General features: G+C 36.3%; 1 protein-coding gene across 1 annotated transcript in view; it reads left to right on the forward strand.

Annotated features, from left to right (window-relative positions):
- The window catches only part of Set2 (SET domain containing 2), a 434,699-nt gene that overhangs the window by 268,811 nt on the left and 150,635 nt on the right, over positions 1-15,253 (forward strand). The gene's annotated exons all lie outside the window — the stretch shown is intronic.

A 15,253-nucleotide genomic window follows, 5' to 3' on the forward strand; every position in this document is an offset into this window, starting at 1 on the left:
GGGAGTTTCCCAATGATTACGGCGCAACCACTCACAAGTAGTGTGGGCAGTGTGTGGAGTTGTATTGTCATGCAAAAAAATCATGTCAGGAGTCTTGGTCGTTTGTGTCTAATGTTGGCTTTCAGTTTTTCCAATGTTGCACAGTAAAGCTGTGCATTGATTGTTCCTCCCTTCAACAAGAAATCCACCAACAAGAATGCCTTGGTGATCCCAGAACACTCTGGCCATGATGTCGATCTTCAACATCACCTTTTCGTCGAACATCACCTTTTCGCCATACACAGCAACCAGTTCATGGTGAATATCACTTGATGAAGGTCCTTTTGCTTGCAAAAAGCGAATAATTTCACGAACGCCTGTTTTGGAACACACTTGATGGTAGCCGCCATTTTGCAACTGGAATCTGCTGTGAGACAACACTGCACTGGCAGTCTTTTTGAACGTTATTAATGGGTCTACCTGTCCACCACGTTTCATCTCATTCCTTTTCATCATTATTAAGACAAAAAAGTGTTACTTTACTTTTCAGAAACCCCTTGTAGTTGGTGAGAAAAAAAAAGTTGTCTGGTCTTTCTACAAAAACTCTTTCTCGCCACCCCCCTCCATTTTTCTGTTCATTTTTCTGTTCACGAACATACCTAGTACTAGTGCAGTACAAAGCTAATTAACATCTTTCAGTAAGATTCCAAAGAAATATAACGTTAAATATCAGAAAACATGTATGCAGATTCCACGTGTTGTAAAAAAAATAATAATAAATTTTTTTCCCTCACAGTATTTTTTTTTTTTTTTTCTGAAATACAATGTAATCAGAAATTTGCAAACAAATAAGCATAAGGACAGCATGCATTGCATAGAAAGAAATGCAAAAATAGATGTAGCATTTCATAGTGACAGTTATGTCATATATGCCAACATTTAATCAGAAATCATTCGTGATAGCAAAACAGCAAAAAATATGGTTGCGGAAGAACAAAAACAACAAGCATTGTTAGCGAAATTTCATGGATCTGGAAAGAAGAGGTGATGGGCTCTGAAAAATGGGCCATTTTCAATTGCCACAGATGGTAGTAATCAAAGTGATTCCAGGCTATATTCCACTGTGGTGACCTTTTGTATAACAATAATAATAATAAAAAAACTTGAAATTGAAAGAAGCTTGCTCTCCTGGCCAGCATTGGAATGTGATTGCAAGGTACAACCTATATTATCTTCTCCACTACCTCAAAGCACATGGAATTCTTTCAAAAAAAAAACTGTCTGGCCCTTAGTGTTGATAGCCTGAAAACTGGAATAGCAATGGTATTGAAATAGGAGATTGACCCCAATAGACTGCCCTTGTTGTTTTAATAATTTGTATGCTGAAAAGGGAATTGCATAAGCAAAAAAGATTTTGAAGGATATATGTAATTGTTGCCTGTCTTTGGTTAAATATGTAATTAGATTGGTAGAACAGTGGCAATTTGAAAAATCAATTTAAAGAAGAGGTTAGAAGTGGTGAGAAAAACCATAAGAGCTCTTTTCAGAATTACCAAATTGAATAAAGTACAAGCGATCATTAGTGCGTGCCACTGACTCATATCCAAATAAATGATCCAAAAAAAGTTGTTGAAAGAAGTCGAATTAATGAACTCCCGAAGAGAAAGACTTCTAAATTGCAAACTACTAGTGAAAGTAATCCACAACAGTCCAAGCAAGTGAGGACAACATGCCTAGGATTATCCTAGGCATGTTGTCCTCACTTGTGCAGAAAGTCTGTTCATGTTTCTCTCAGCCTGAATGTTTCTTTTAAATATTATACCAATGATTGAAAATTCCAAAACATAGCTCTTGAATCCAGTGTACCTCACATCGATGTACTCAGGAGGGTTATTACTCTGGGATATGTTGAATGTTGCATGCAAATTTATTTTACCAGTCATCTTAAAATCTTAACTTCCATTTTGGTTGTGTAAAGTCAAAACCAAGAGCAGAGGATTCTTTTCTTTTTTCAGTGAGGAAGTGTCCTATTGCTGCATATTGTACAAGTTCCCATTGAGAAATAATGTTCTCATAATTGCTGAGGTAGCACAAATTTCATCAGTTGGCAGTTAATCATTTTTAAATTTGAAGGTTTTTTTGGACAAGTTTCCAGTACTTCTTGGTATTATTAAATATAAACAATAGATGTTTTGCAGCATCGGTTTTGTCAGTTTTGGTATGAGAACCTATCAGATGCTATTATGAAAGAACAAAGAATTGATACACAGTTGTACTGACAGGTGTGCAAGAAATCAAAAACTGAGTTCAGATCTCTTTTTGTTGAAGCTTTGCATATATACTACTGATTGCCAAGTCTAACCAGCAGAGTTCGTTTTTATAAAGAAAACTCTGACTCAAGATTTCTAACGGCAAAGTTGGCAACATTATCTTTTTTGAAGCAATCAAAATCAGTCAGTGTCTAACAGAAAAATCCTAGTTAAGCCAACATTTGAAAGTATACTGCACCAGTAAACAGTTATATTTGTATATTTTAATATAATATGCAGGTTGGTAAAATTTCCTATAGTTTCCCTTTCTGTGCTGTTTTGTCTCTTTCCAACTGTGCTGTTTTGTCTCTTTCCTCATAATAATGATGATGTAGTGAGCTTTTTTGTTCATCTACAGTCTCGTTTTCAGTGTACATTTCTTCAGTTTCTTCTCTGTTGTGGCTCGATGTTGATGCATGCATCATATAACCTTTAGTTTGTACCACTTAGAAATCCTGAATAGTAGTCTTTGACTCCTTTGGTGATGTACTTTTGAATTCTAAAATGTTGTTTTTAATATCTTTGTGCACCAGAAAGCCAACTCCACCTTTACTGTTTCTATTTCTATTTACTGTTTCTGTGACAAAACAGCACAGAAAGGGAAACTATAGGAAATTTTACCAACCTGCATATTATATTATTCGTGTATGTATAACAGATTTTGTCTTGATGTTTTTATTTCAGTAAAGGTCAAACGCCCATTTCACACAAATATGTAGTTGAAAATGGTAATAACACATTAATTGCCATCTTGTTGCTAGTCAGGTATTCTTTCCTTATTGAAAACCAAAATGTGTCCAACTGCACTTCACAATGTTTGAATCGCAACATTCTGTCTGCCTTCAGATCTGTTACTTCCTCTTGTACATTCATCGGATGAGATTTTGCATCCGCAACAAATGGATCACAGACTCAGTCGGAATCTTTGACACTCTCTCCAAAATAATCCTTGAACTTCTACTGCAAGATATTTAAATGTTCTTGAACGAAGTCCATTACTACTTTATTATCAGCAGCAAGCGGCTATATAGGGACAAATATCAAAACGAGCCAATAAAATAATGGAATTGTTTTGCTAATCCTTACACTTTTAAGGAACAGCACTTAAGTATATAACTTTAACACTTAAGTATCTAACTTTGCAGACGGGCTGCAAGAGTAGCTCATGGTGTATTGTCGATATGATGATATATAGGAATTTTTCTAGCAGGGATAAGGAGGTGATTATTCCCTTGTATAAGGCAATGGTCAGGCCACACCTACAGTACTGTATACAGGTCTGGAGGCCTCATTTCAAGAAGGATGTAGAGCTTCTGGAACGAGTACAGAGAAGGGCAACAAGATTAGTGAATGGAACAAAGGGGTGCTCTTACGAAGAAAGGCTTAAGTTTTGCGAATTACATGTCTGGAGACTAGGCACCAGCGAGGTGATCTGATAGAGGTGTATAAAGCCTTGAATGGTTTGAGCATGCTGAATGCTGATGGGATTCTTCCTCTTGCTCAGAATAATCACCTGAGAGGGCATAAATTCAAATTGAGGAAAGATAGATGTAGGATAGACGTGAGGAAATTTGCCTTTAGCCAGCGGGTGGTTGGTTGGTGGAACAGACTTCCATCCCTTGTTGTGGAGGTTGATAGCCTGAATAAGTTTAAGGCTCAGCTGGACAGGTATTTCGAACAAACAGAGGGATGAAGTGGAAGTGGTTATTTTTTATTTATTTATTTTTTTTTTTGGCTGATGCTGCATAAGCTTGCTTTCTTGCATCAAATGCCTCTACTAATGCTAAAGTGGCATCCTCTTTCACTCAGCGCAGCAACAGAACAAGAAATATTGGAAGGGAAACACACAAATAACTTTAGAAAGCAAGTGTTGGATACTTACCAAAAATATAATATATTCTCCCACACGTACAACATTGTTTCAGTAAAAATGACGTGTTATGAAATGAGTAGCATTACAATGAGTAGCATTACAAACATATATGAAACCAGTGCTTTTTTTGTAAAAAAATAGGTGCCAGTACTCATTCTTTGCTATCAGGAAAAGTTGAAAATTAAAAGGATATGAAAACTACTCTGAAAATTTTTTTTTCCTGATATTGTTACTTTAGTAGTAATGTTTTTAGAATAAGAACAACAAATTAAGCGTATTGATACACAGTTTATTAAGCAGAAATTTATTATTCACGTATATAAAAAAATAAGTAAAATGTGAGTAAAATAAGTAAAAAATAATAAGTAAAAATAATTTCATAATAAAGTTTTTGTAGAATATTCCAAATTTTTATTAAGTTCTCATCTGACACCCATGCCAAGGGTAGGCAACCTTTTTTGAATGAAGAGCTATTTTGGATTAATAATAGAGAGAGAGAGAGAGAGAGAGAGAGAGAGAGAGAGAGAGAGAGAGAGAGAGAGAGAGAGAGAGAGAGAGAGAGAGAGTCCGAAGAGCTGCACCTCAGCTCAAGCTGTGAGGGGGCGATGGAATAGAGTGGGAAGGTGTTTATTAAAAAAAAAAAATATATATATATATATATATCTGATAATTAAAATAAATATGATATTTAAAATAAAAACATCAGCCAGTAGTACGGCAATAATGCAGAGCGAAACGAAACATAAAATAATATAAAATAAACAAACAGGGAAGGGAAAGTAGCAGTAGTAGAACGAAAGGTAGTCGATAATTCCCTATATAATTTAGTCAATTAAGTCATTAAACCCAATTAATAAAACATGATGTAAATTTAAAATAATGCCAATTATACACAATTTAGCGGAACCCCCTCGAAGGTACCATTTCCAAAAGACGTGAAATATCACCAAAAAAGGGTTACAGAAACTACCAAAAAAACTAAAATATCAAAATAATAGAGTTTATTTTATATTATTTTACGTTTCGTTTCGCTCTGCATTATTGCCGTACTACTGGCTGATGTTTTTATTTTAAATATCATATTTATTTTAATTATCAGATATAATTAGGCATCATGTGGAGGATGTGCATTTGCTGCCTCTAATGATAGCTACATAGCCATATTTATTTATTTTTATCACTTTTGCCTAACTTTTACCTCACATAATATATATATATATATATACACACACACACACACACACACACAGTGGAACTTCTCTATTATGAATTTTTTCGCAAACCATTGCACCCTGAAACGAAATTACATGTAAAATTAACCCCATATAGCGAAGTGTTAGTCTCTCTATAACGAATTTTTGAAAAAATTAGTAAAAGCATTTTTGAAGATTTTCAAGCATTTACTGCTAAACAGCCGCTCAAATATACGACATCCTTCCCTCCGAAATTACACATTAGCATCTGGAATTAATCATCCTTTTAGTGAATACTTGTGGCCATTGACGCTTGTAGGAGGGTCTTTGTTTTATTTTTGTTACAGTTATAAAACCAAATGGGTTTTCTTAAAAGTGGTCAAACTTTACAATAAACAGGATAGATTTGTAAATTGATGTTGGTTCAGGGGAAAACGAAATTCGCTGCGGTAAGCCTTTAGCGTCCTGCGGCGGCAATACATAGAATGCTACCATAGTATTCGCTTCTCACCTCAACCGTACCATGTGACCTTCCTGTCAATCATTATATATGTCCGTTCTCATCTAACTGGACTCCTAGTAGATGGTTTTCGTGATTTTTTTTTTTTTTTTATTTCGTTCTTTTAGAACAATTTGTCATCAATCACATAGGCTGTATGCTCTTGTATTTTTTTTTTTTTTTTTTTCCCCTGAAAAGTAACATACAGCATACATTAACCGTAAATTTTCTTTCGTATATATATGAATGAAAGTCATATATTCCTTAAAAGTGATTGATAGGAAAAGACACATGATACTGTTGAATTGGCAAGCGAACGTCATTGAGTAGGCGGTACTAACAATTCACTATATGGGCAGCGCAGCAGAGTTTGCAGTGTATGTATCAGCAAGAGCTGCAGTCCAGTAATTTTTACATTTGTGAAAACAATGTCGAAGAGAAAGTGTTTAATTATTAATGATAAAGTAAAGGTTCTTCATGATATTGACCAGGGTTTTAAGAAAAAAGATATTGCGAAGAAATATGACATACCTGCAAGCAGCTTATCTATGATTTTAAAAAAATCGAGAATCAATTTTAAATGCGATTGAAGGAGGAGCAGACAAGAAGCAAATTAAGTTGTGTATATACAAAGATGTTAATAATACTGTTCTAAAATGGGTGCAAATGATACGGGAAAAGAATATACCAATATCGGGTCCAATAATTAAGCAACAAGCTCTGAAATTTTCACAGTCCCTGGGACACAGAATTTAATGCAAGCACTGGGTGGCTAAATAAATTTAAGAAGCACCACAGAATTTTGGAAAAGGTTATTTGTGGAGAAAGTGTTAATGTAAGTGAAGAAGATTGCAACAGTTGGAGGAACAATACCTTAAAGAAGATTTTGGAAGAATATGAGCCTAAGGATGTTTTTAATGCTGACGAAATGGGTTTATTCTTTAAATGTTTACCCAATAGAACACTTGCTATTAAGGATGATAAATGTTTTGGCAGAAAACAAAGCAAAGGAAGAATCACTGTGCTAGTTGGAGCAAATATGACAGGAAGTGAAAAATTAAGACTTAGTCATCGGAAAATCAAAAAATCCAAGATGTTTTAGAGGCACAAAATCTTTGGAAGTTGACTACACCTTTAATAAAAAAGCATGGATGACCAGTGATATCTTTGAAGACTGGAAATTAAAACTAGACAAGCATATAACAAAAGAAAAAAGGAAAATCGTGTTGGTAACTGACAACTGTCCAGCACATCCTGCTAGTATTTCTGCCAAACTTTAAGTGTGAAGTTATTGTTTTATCACCAAATGTGACGTCAAAACTCCAACCAATGGACCAGGGCATTAATAAAAATTTTAAATTTCATTATCGAAAGAGAATAATAATGAAGATTGTTAATGCATTATCAGAAAATAGAAACTTGGAAGTTACAATTAACCTTAGAGATTGCATCTCTGAACTGGCAAAAGTTTGGACAAACAATATCACTGAATACTCTATTCAAAATTGTTTTTGGAAGGCGGGATTTGCATTGAATACAGAAGTCGAACGTCAACTGGATGAACAAGATGAACTGCCACTTTCACAACTGAAAACCTTCTGGACATTATTAGAATCGTCCGGAAACATCGAAAATGAAATAACACTGGATAGTTATGTTTATGTAGATCAAGATCTGACTACAACAGAACATCCAAATGAAGGTGAAATACTGCTGAACAGTGTTAAACGCGACCATGATCACGAAGAAATTAACGATGACGCTGAAGACACATCAGAACAACCCATAGAAAAGCCAACTCGTGAAGAAATGATTAACGCTTTTAAAACTGTTCGTATGGATCTACAGTTTTGTGATAATGTTTTTAATGCTCTGAACAAATGTGAGGTTTTCTTTGAGAATCAGACATTTTTTAATTTTACTGTGCAAACGAAAATTAGATTTTTTTAAATTTGTGATACTTAACGGCGAAAATTGTTTAAATGTAATTTAAATAAGTGTTTTTGAAATAAAATACTTTAAAAATAAATGTAGATTCATTTTCATTTTCTAATTAAATAACAATTTCTAATAAAAAAGATATTCTCTGTATAACGAAATTTCTCTATAACGAATTTTTTCGCTGGATTTATCGAATTCGTTATAGGGAAGTTCGACTGTGTGTATATATATATATATATATATATATATATATATATATTATTTATTAATACTGAAAAAATGTAACAAACAACCAATACCAAAAACTGAAAGAAGTCCAGATGCAAATATTTTCCATTTTTTATATATGGGTCCGGTAAGCTACTCCACGCATCGAACACAATTTGGTCTGCATTTTAAAGTCATCTATCACCATCCATTTGTGTAGAATTGCAAGGGCAGCCTTTTGCCTCTCCAAATCCTCAATTTCAGTTTTAAGGCATTTTAGTCTTGCACTCCACATGTCCTTGATTTTTGAGTCCTCTAACTCCATTTCAAACTGTGCTTCATGTGAGCTGTAAAGTTAAAGAGCCTCAGTTACATGTTAAAAGAGTTGCATGCGGCTTGGAAGCAGCAGGTTGCAGACTTCTTTTTGTGTCGGTTGCTGAATGACGTTTCCGAAGCGGCCACGAATCAACATATTTTGCTGGATCGAAGCAGGTCAGTGGGGGGCATACAATTTTTAAGAAACAGTAGTGAAGAAACTGTTTTTGTCATCAACAAAGTGCTGGTTGGGCTGGCGATCAGATTCATTTGTGAAAATCCTCGTTCATGTTCACTTGATGAAATTGGCATCATACTCAGAGCGTTCATCAAATGCTTAAATTTTTCTGAAACCTTCTTATCTCAATTAGGTATTCACGAATTGCATCTCTTTCATTTAACTGTAACCTAATTGACAATTTTCTTCACTTTCACCAAATGCCAACAATTCATGTTTAGAAGGATTAATACTTTCGTTGTCCTCGTTTTCCTTCTCTCGTCATCGGTATTGTCACTAGTTCTCAATTTTTAATTTTTTTTTTTTTTTTTTTGAAAACCCCAAACACAAGAGGTACTGGAACCTATAGTACTTAGTACCTTGCTTGGGTTGGAGATTGAGAAGACGAAAGAAGATATTTGTTGACAATAGACTTGAACTTCTGTAGACTTCTTCAGGAAATACATACGAAGGAAGGTGGTTCCAGAAAATGGCAGTTGGATGAATAAATGAGGAAGATGAAAAGTTGGTTCTGTGAGTTTGAAGTTGGACGGTAAACGGATGTTGGCTGGTGGCGGCACGTATTCGGACTGTTTTGAAAGAGAGACCGGGAATTATAGAAGCCAATTCAGAAGAACAGTGCCCATGGAAGTATCTGTAGAAAAGGCATGCAGCAGAAGCAGTACATCTATGAGACAGATAGTGGAAAGACTCTGTTAGAGAGGAGTCATTAATTAACCTAACTACCTTCTTCTGAATGGAATCTAGAAGTCTGAGAGAGGTTTTGGGAGCACCGTCCCAGATGTGGGAACAATATTCCATGATATTGGAATTAGCTGGTTCTATTGGAATGAGCAGCAGTCTGCAAAGCGCAGTGTTCGGGATTTAAAGGACTGCTGGGAGTCATCACGGAACAAGTAAATATATGGGCTGTATGGTAACTAAGAGTAAGAACAGACTGCATGTACACCAGTGCTAAGAGTATAGTAAATAAATTTGATGAATTTGAGGTACTAGTCAAGATGTCAAAGGCAGATTGTTGGGATATCAGAGACATGGTGTCCCACAGGTATAAGGAATCTAAATTGGATTGTGGGAAGTACAGTCTGTATAGAAATGATAGAAAGCAAGACGGGGGTTATGCTGTTGGTTAAGAAACATAAAATCTAAGAAAATGCACCTAGTTGACATGAATGGACAGTGCAATGTTGAGTCAGTTTGGTGTGACATAAGCACTGGGAGGCCGAGTGGTCAGGAGCAGGAGTGCAGTAGCACATGCTCCTCGAGTAGACCGTGGTTCAAGCCCCTGACTGCTAAATACGGTTGATCTGCCAACCCACACTGGACCAGCGTGGCAGATTATGGTCCATTTCCCTCAACATGAATTGTTGAGGAGGCTTCCATCCTGCAATGGGTTGATAATGGCTGCAGTTTACCTTTACCTTTTAGCACTGGTAGAGCAAAATTGGGTGTAAGAGAGTGTGTTATAGGCCAAATGACTCTGATTAGTACAACAAACCACTCTACAGAGAAATAAAGAGGGCCAGTAAATCAAATTGTCTTATATCGGGGGATTTTAACATCCCAGATATAGACTGGAACTTGGGGTTGGTCACCGGCACGCTACAAAGATTTTTTGGATTTGTTGGATGATTGTTTTCTATAGCAGCATGTTCAAGAGACAACCAGAGGAAGTAATACTTGTGATCTGATTATCAGCAGTGATTATTCATGGATTAAGAACTGCAGATAAAGGAATCACTAAGTGGCATTGATCACAGTGTACTGATGCGGGTTTTACTCAAAGATGTAACTACCATCAAGGGTAAAGAGAAGGGTTCTTGCTCTTTTTTTTTTTTTTTTTTAGTATTAGTATTAGTAATGGCCACATGGTGCAAGAAAGCCTAAGTTGCACCACCCTAAAATAAAATTAAAAAGAAATAATAATAAAAATTAATAAGAGAAAAGGAAATGGACAACTTATGCATTTCTCTCCTCCCTTAGGTAATTATCCAGCTGACTTTTGAATTTCCCCAGACTGTCAGCTTCTACCACCCATGTAGGTAACTTATTCTAGTAATTTATAACTTGCTGGCTAAAATAAAACTTCCTGCAATCCAGTCTAAACAACTCCCTCCATAACTTGAAATTATGGCCCCAAGTTCTAGAATCATTTATAACCATGAAAATTTCGTCCTCATTCATTTTACTTATGCCTCTAAAGCCTTAAACACCTCAATCAAGTGTCCTGTAAGGTGCCTAGTTTCCAAGCTCTGCAACCAACATATTCAGTCTTTTCTCATATGGACACCCTTTTGCCGATCTCACAAGTCTAGTTACCCATCTTTGGACCCTTTCAAGAAGCTCAGTGTCTTTCTTTAGGTGCAGTCTCCCCACAGTTCAACAGAGTATTCCAAGTGTGGTCTAACAATAGTCTTATATCATGAGATTATGGTGTCCTTATCTCTACTAGCAATTTTTCGATAAATAATCGATTGGACACCATGGGCCTTCCTTGCAACCTGTCTACAATGCTCGCAGAACTTCATGTCTGACTGTATCGTAACACCCAAGTCCCTTTCCTCCAGTACTGGGTTTACTTCAACTCTGCCAAGTGTATAAGTTATTTTGGGGTTACTGTTCCCCAGATACAATATCTTACACTTTGCTGGATTAAAGCATAGCTGCCATTTTTCTGACCATCTCTGAAATCTATCTAGGTCATTCTGAAGAAGCTCTGCTTGGTGGCAATTAACTACTCTAACAATCTTTACAATATCTGCAAATTTAGACATCATGCCCTCTATCCCTTCATCAATATCATTTATGAAAATCAAAAACAACAGTCGTCCTAATACTGATCCTTGGGGAACCCACTTCTTACATCAACCCAATCTGAGGAATAACCATTTATCACAACCCTCTGCCTCATGCCCTGAAGCCACCCTGCTATCTCTCTCTCTCTCTCTAAGGATTTTCCCTGTGATTCTAACTTGTTCCAGCTTATAAAATAACTGCTCATTTGGGATTGAGTCAACTGCTTTGCTGAAATCCAAATAAACGATGTCAAAATTATTTCCTAAGTCCAGCTCTTGAGTGACCCTGTCAAAATAGCTAACCAGATTACTTAAACATGATTTTCCCATACAAAACCATGCTGAGTATCCTTCAGAATTTCATTTCTATCTAAATGATATTGAATTCCACCCTTGTCTCCATGATTTTCCCTACTGCTGAAGTTAGACTAACCGGCCGGTAATTTCCCACTTCACTCTTAGAATGCCCTCATGTATTGGAGAATCGTTGGCACTTCTCCAATCCAACGGAATAGGCAGCAAGTGAGATGCCTCCCTGTAATCTTAAGGGAGGCAGCTCACTTAGCATTTGGGGCTTATCAACCCCAGGAGCCCTACTGGCCAGTAGGCTTGAAGGTATTTTTCATTAAATAAACGAGTGAAATTTCAACATCATTAATTACATTTTTTTGAATTTCACTCCCAGAATTTCTCATTGTCATGAAGAATTTTTCTTCTGTAATTTCTTTTGCTTTTATAGAGCGGGACCAACTAGTGATGTTACCAACAGCAAATTCTAAATGGGGAAACATTCAAGGAAGTAATCTTAGACGCTACTAGGTTTTTTGTTTCAACCAAGAATAATACCATTCAAGGTTTAGGCCTAAATGGATGTCAGATGACCTAATGAGACTTGTGGCAAAGAAGAAAAATGCATGGGATTCATATAAATTATCGGTTGACACAGATGCCTATGGTAGATATAAGCTAGTCTGTGATCAAGTCACAAAGGATTTTAGGCAAGCCAAGGCAGATTATGAGAAATCTTTGGCAAAGGATGCATGGAAATCAGCAAAGACTTTTTTACTTATGTAAACTCTTTACTTATGTAAAAGAAAGAAAGCGATGAATAAGATTGGGCCACTTGACATCGATGGTTTGATTGTTGATGATCCTGCTGAGTTAGCTGTGAAACTGAGCATTTTGCATGTACATTCACACATGAGGTGGTCTGTAGGAAAGTGGAGTCCAGACGTATACTAAACTCTGGAAGGAAGCTAAATGATTTTGTAATAACTGAGAGCAAATTGGAAGAGAAATTGTTGAAGTTAAACATAAGAAAGGCACCTAGGGTGGATGGGACTTATCCAGTAATGTCAATGGAGCTGGCAAAAGCAGTAAGCAAACCCTAAGCAATGATTGTGAGATCATCCTTAAACTCAAGGCAGTTCACAAAGGAGGTAATGAAAGATGACGTGTAATTACAGACCTATTGATTTAACTTCTGTTCCGGGGAAAATGATGGAGGCACTGGTTAAAGAAGCACTGAAGATCATCTTAGTCCCCTATACAGACTACAGGCAAGTGATCCGTAGCAACCTACAATCTCAGTGGCAAGATTCGTGGCATCGACTGATTACTACAAACAAACTATGTTGAATTAAGCCTGTGATCCATCCTTGGCGGTCCAGCTCACGCAGGGATCGCAAAGAGGAAGTTGTTCTTGCTCGGCTCCGCATAGGACACTGTCATGTGACACACTCCTTTTTGCTGAGGGCTGATGACCCTCCTATGTGCGAGCAATGCGACACCATTTTATCCATCCAACACATTTTATGCGATTGTACCAGTTTTATAAATGTTCGTTTTACCGCTTTTACCCATCTGACTGAGCCATATACACTCAGTCAGATTTTAAATGACAACGACAATGTGTCAGCAGTTTTTAAATTTTTAAAATCGATCAATATGTATACACTCATATGAAATATACAATTTGCTTTTATGTATTGACATGTCTGTATATATATATATATATATATGTACACATGCAACTTTAGACGAAGTAACCTTTTTTAAAACTAACGAGTCTAATCTTTTTTGAATTTTATTCTTTCCATGGCGCACTATAACCTTGCTGTTTTTGCGCCACAAAAATCAAATCAAATCAAATCAACTGAAGATTATCAAGACAAGACTGCAGCTATAGTTCAGACACAGCATGGATTTGTTAAGAGGAATGGCTTGTCTGACCAATTTGATTGGATTCTATGATGTGGTCACAAAGGAACTGGAGGCAAAAAATAAATTTGATATCATATACTTGGATTTTAGGAATACTTTTGCACAAGGAATTCTACTGTACAAATTGGAGCTGTATGACATTAAGGGCAAGTTGCTGCTATGGATAGGGGGATGCTTGAGTTGGAGAAGACAGAGAGTGGTAATCAATGGACACTGTTCTCCTTGGACTAATGTTATTAGTGAAGTCCCCCAGGGTTTCATGTCTTGCCCATTGTTATTTTCTATATTTATCAATGATATTAATGAAGGTATGATGGCTTAATGTCCAAGTGTGCAGATGATACAAAGGTTGGCAGGGATTTTAATGAGAGTGTGCTACTGCAACAGGATCTAGAAAAGGACAGATGGGGTGATAAGTGGCAACTGAAGTTTAACATTGACAAATGAAAAGTACTGCGTATGAGTAGAAGTAACCCCCAGAGAAATGTACCATCCTGTGTGGTACTGCACTCAGGGTGGTAGACAATGAAAAAGACCTGGCAGTAATTGTGCAGTCAGATATGAAATTTTCCGAGCAGTGCAGACAGGCTGCCAGATCCCATTACCAGAGCAGGTAATGGGGGGGGGGGAGTGTCTTGTCAGTGATATACAGAAATTGTCAGTGGTATGCAGGAAAATGAGATGATTATCCTTTTGTATAAGGCAATGGTCAGGCCACGCCTTGAATACTGCATACAGATCTGGTGGCCTTATTTTGTTAAAGATGTAGAGTTTCTAGAATGAGTATGGAGAATAGCAACAATATTGGTGAGGGGAATGAAGGGGTCCTCTTACAAAGAAAGGATTAAGTTCTGTAGATTGCAGCGTCTGGAGACTAGTAATCTGCAAGATGATATGATTGAGGTGTATAAGGCCTTGAATGGGTTGAACAAGCTCAATGCTGATGGGATTCTTCCTCTTGCACTGATTACAAACTTGAGGGGGCATAAATTCAAATTGAGGAAAGACAGTTGTAGAGTAAATTTGCGGAAATTTGCCTTTAGTCAGCGGGCAGTTGATTGTTGGAACAAATTTTCCTGTTGTTGTGGAAATTGATAGCTTAAGTAAATTCAAGTAAGAACTAGACAAACTTTTAGAGTGAATGGATGTGTGAGGTGGAATTTTATTTTCTGGTTTTTTTTTTTTTTTTTTTTTCCTAATGCTGCATGAGCTTGCTTTCTTGCATCATATGCCTCTACTAATGCTAGACATTCATACAAAGATAACTAAGGTGAATTCTTAACACTAAAATTTTGATAAATAAGTATTTCGTTTGGTTTTACATGAAATAGATCCTTGTTGGATCTTACTGGCAGAGATAAAACTAACATTTGTTATGTTTCTGTATAAGCAAGTTAATGTATAGTGCATTACACCTTGAACATGTTAGTATTTTTTTTTTTTTTTTTTATGAAACCCAAAACATGAGAGATATTAGAATTTATAGTACTTAGTACCATGCTTAGGCTGAAATTTGAGAATATGAAAGAAGATATATATTGACATTAGACTTCTACTTTTGTAGATTTTAATTTTCAGGAAATACGTATGAAAGTACTTGGTTGAATAAATGAGAAAGAAGAAAGTTGGTTTGCTGAGGTTTGAAGTTGGACAGTAAAGGGATGGTGACTGGTTGAGGCAC

The sequence above is a fragment of the Mastigoproctus giganteus genome, chromosome 13 (genome assembly GCF_048544385.1).
Source record: "Mastigoproctus giganteus isolate SK-2022 chromosome 13, ASM4854438v1, whole genome shotgun sequence".
NCBI classification, from domain to species: Eukaryota; Metazoa; Arthropoda; class Arachnida; order Uropygi; family Thelyphonidae; genus Mastigoproctus; species Mastigoproctus giganteus.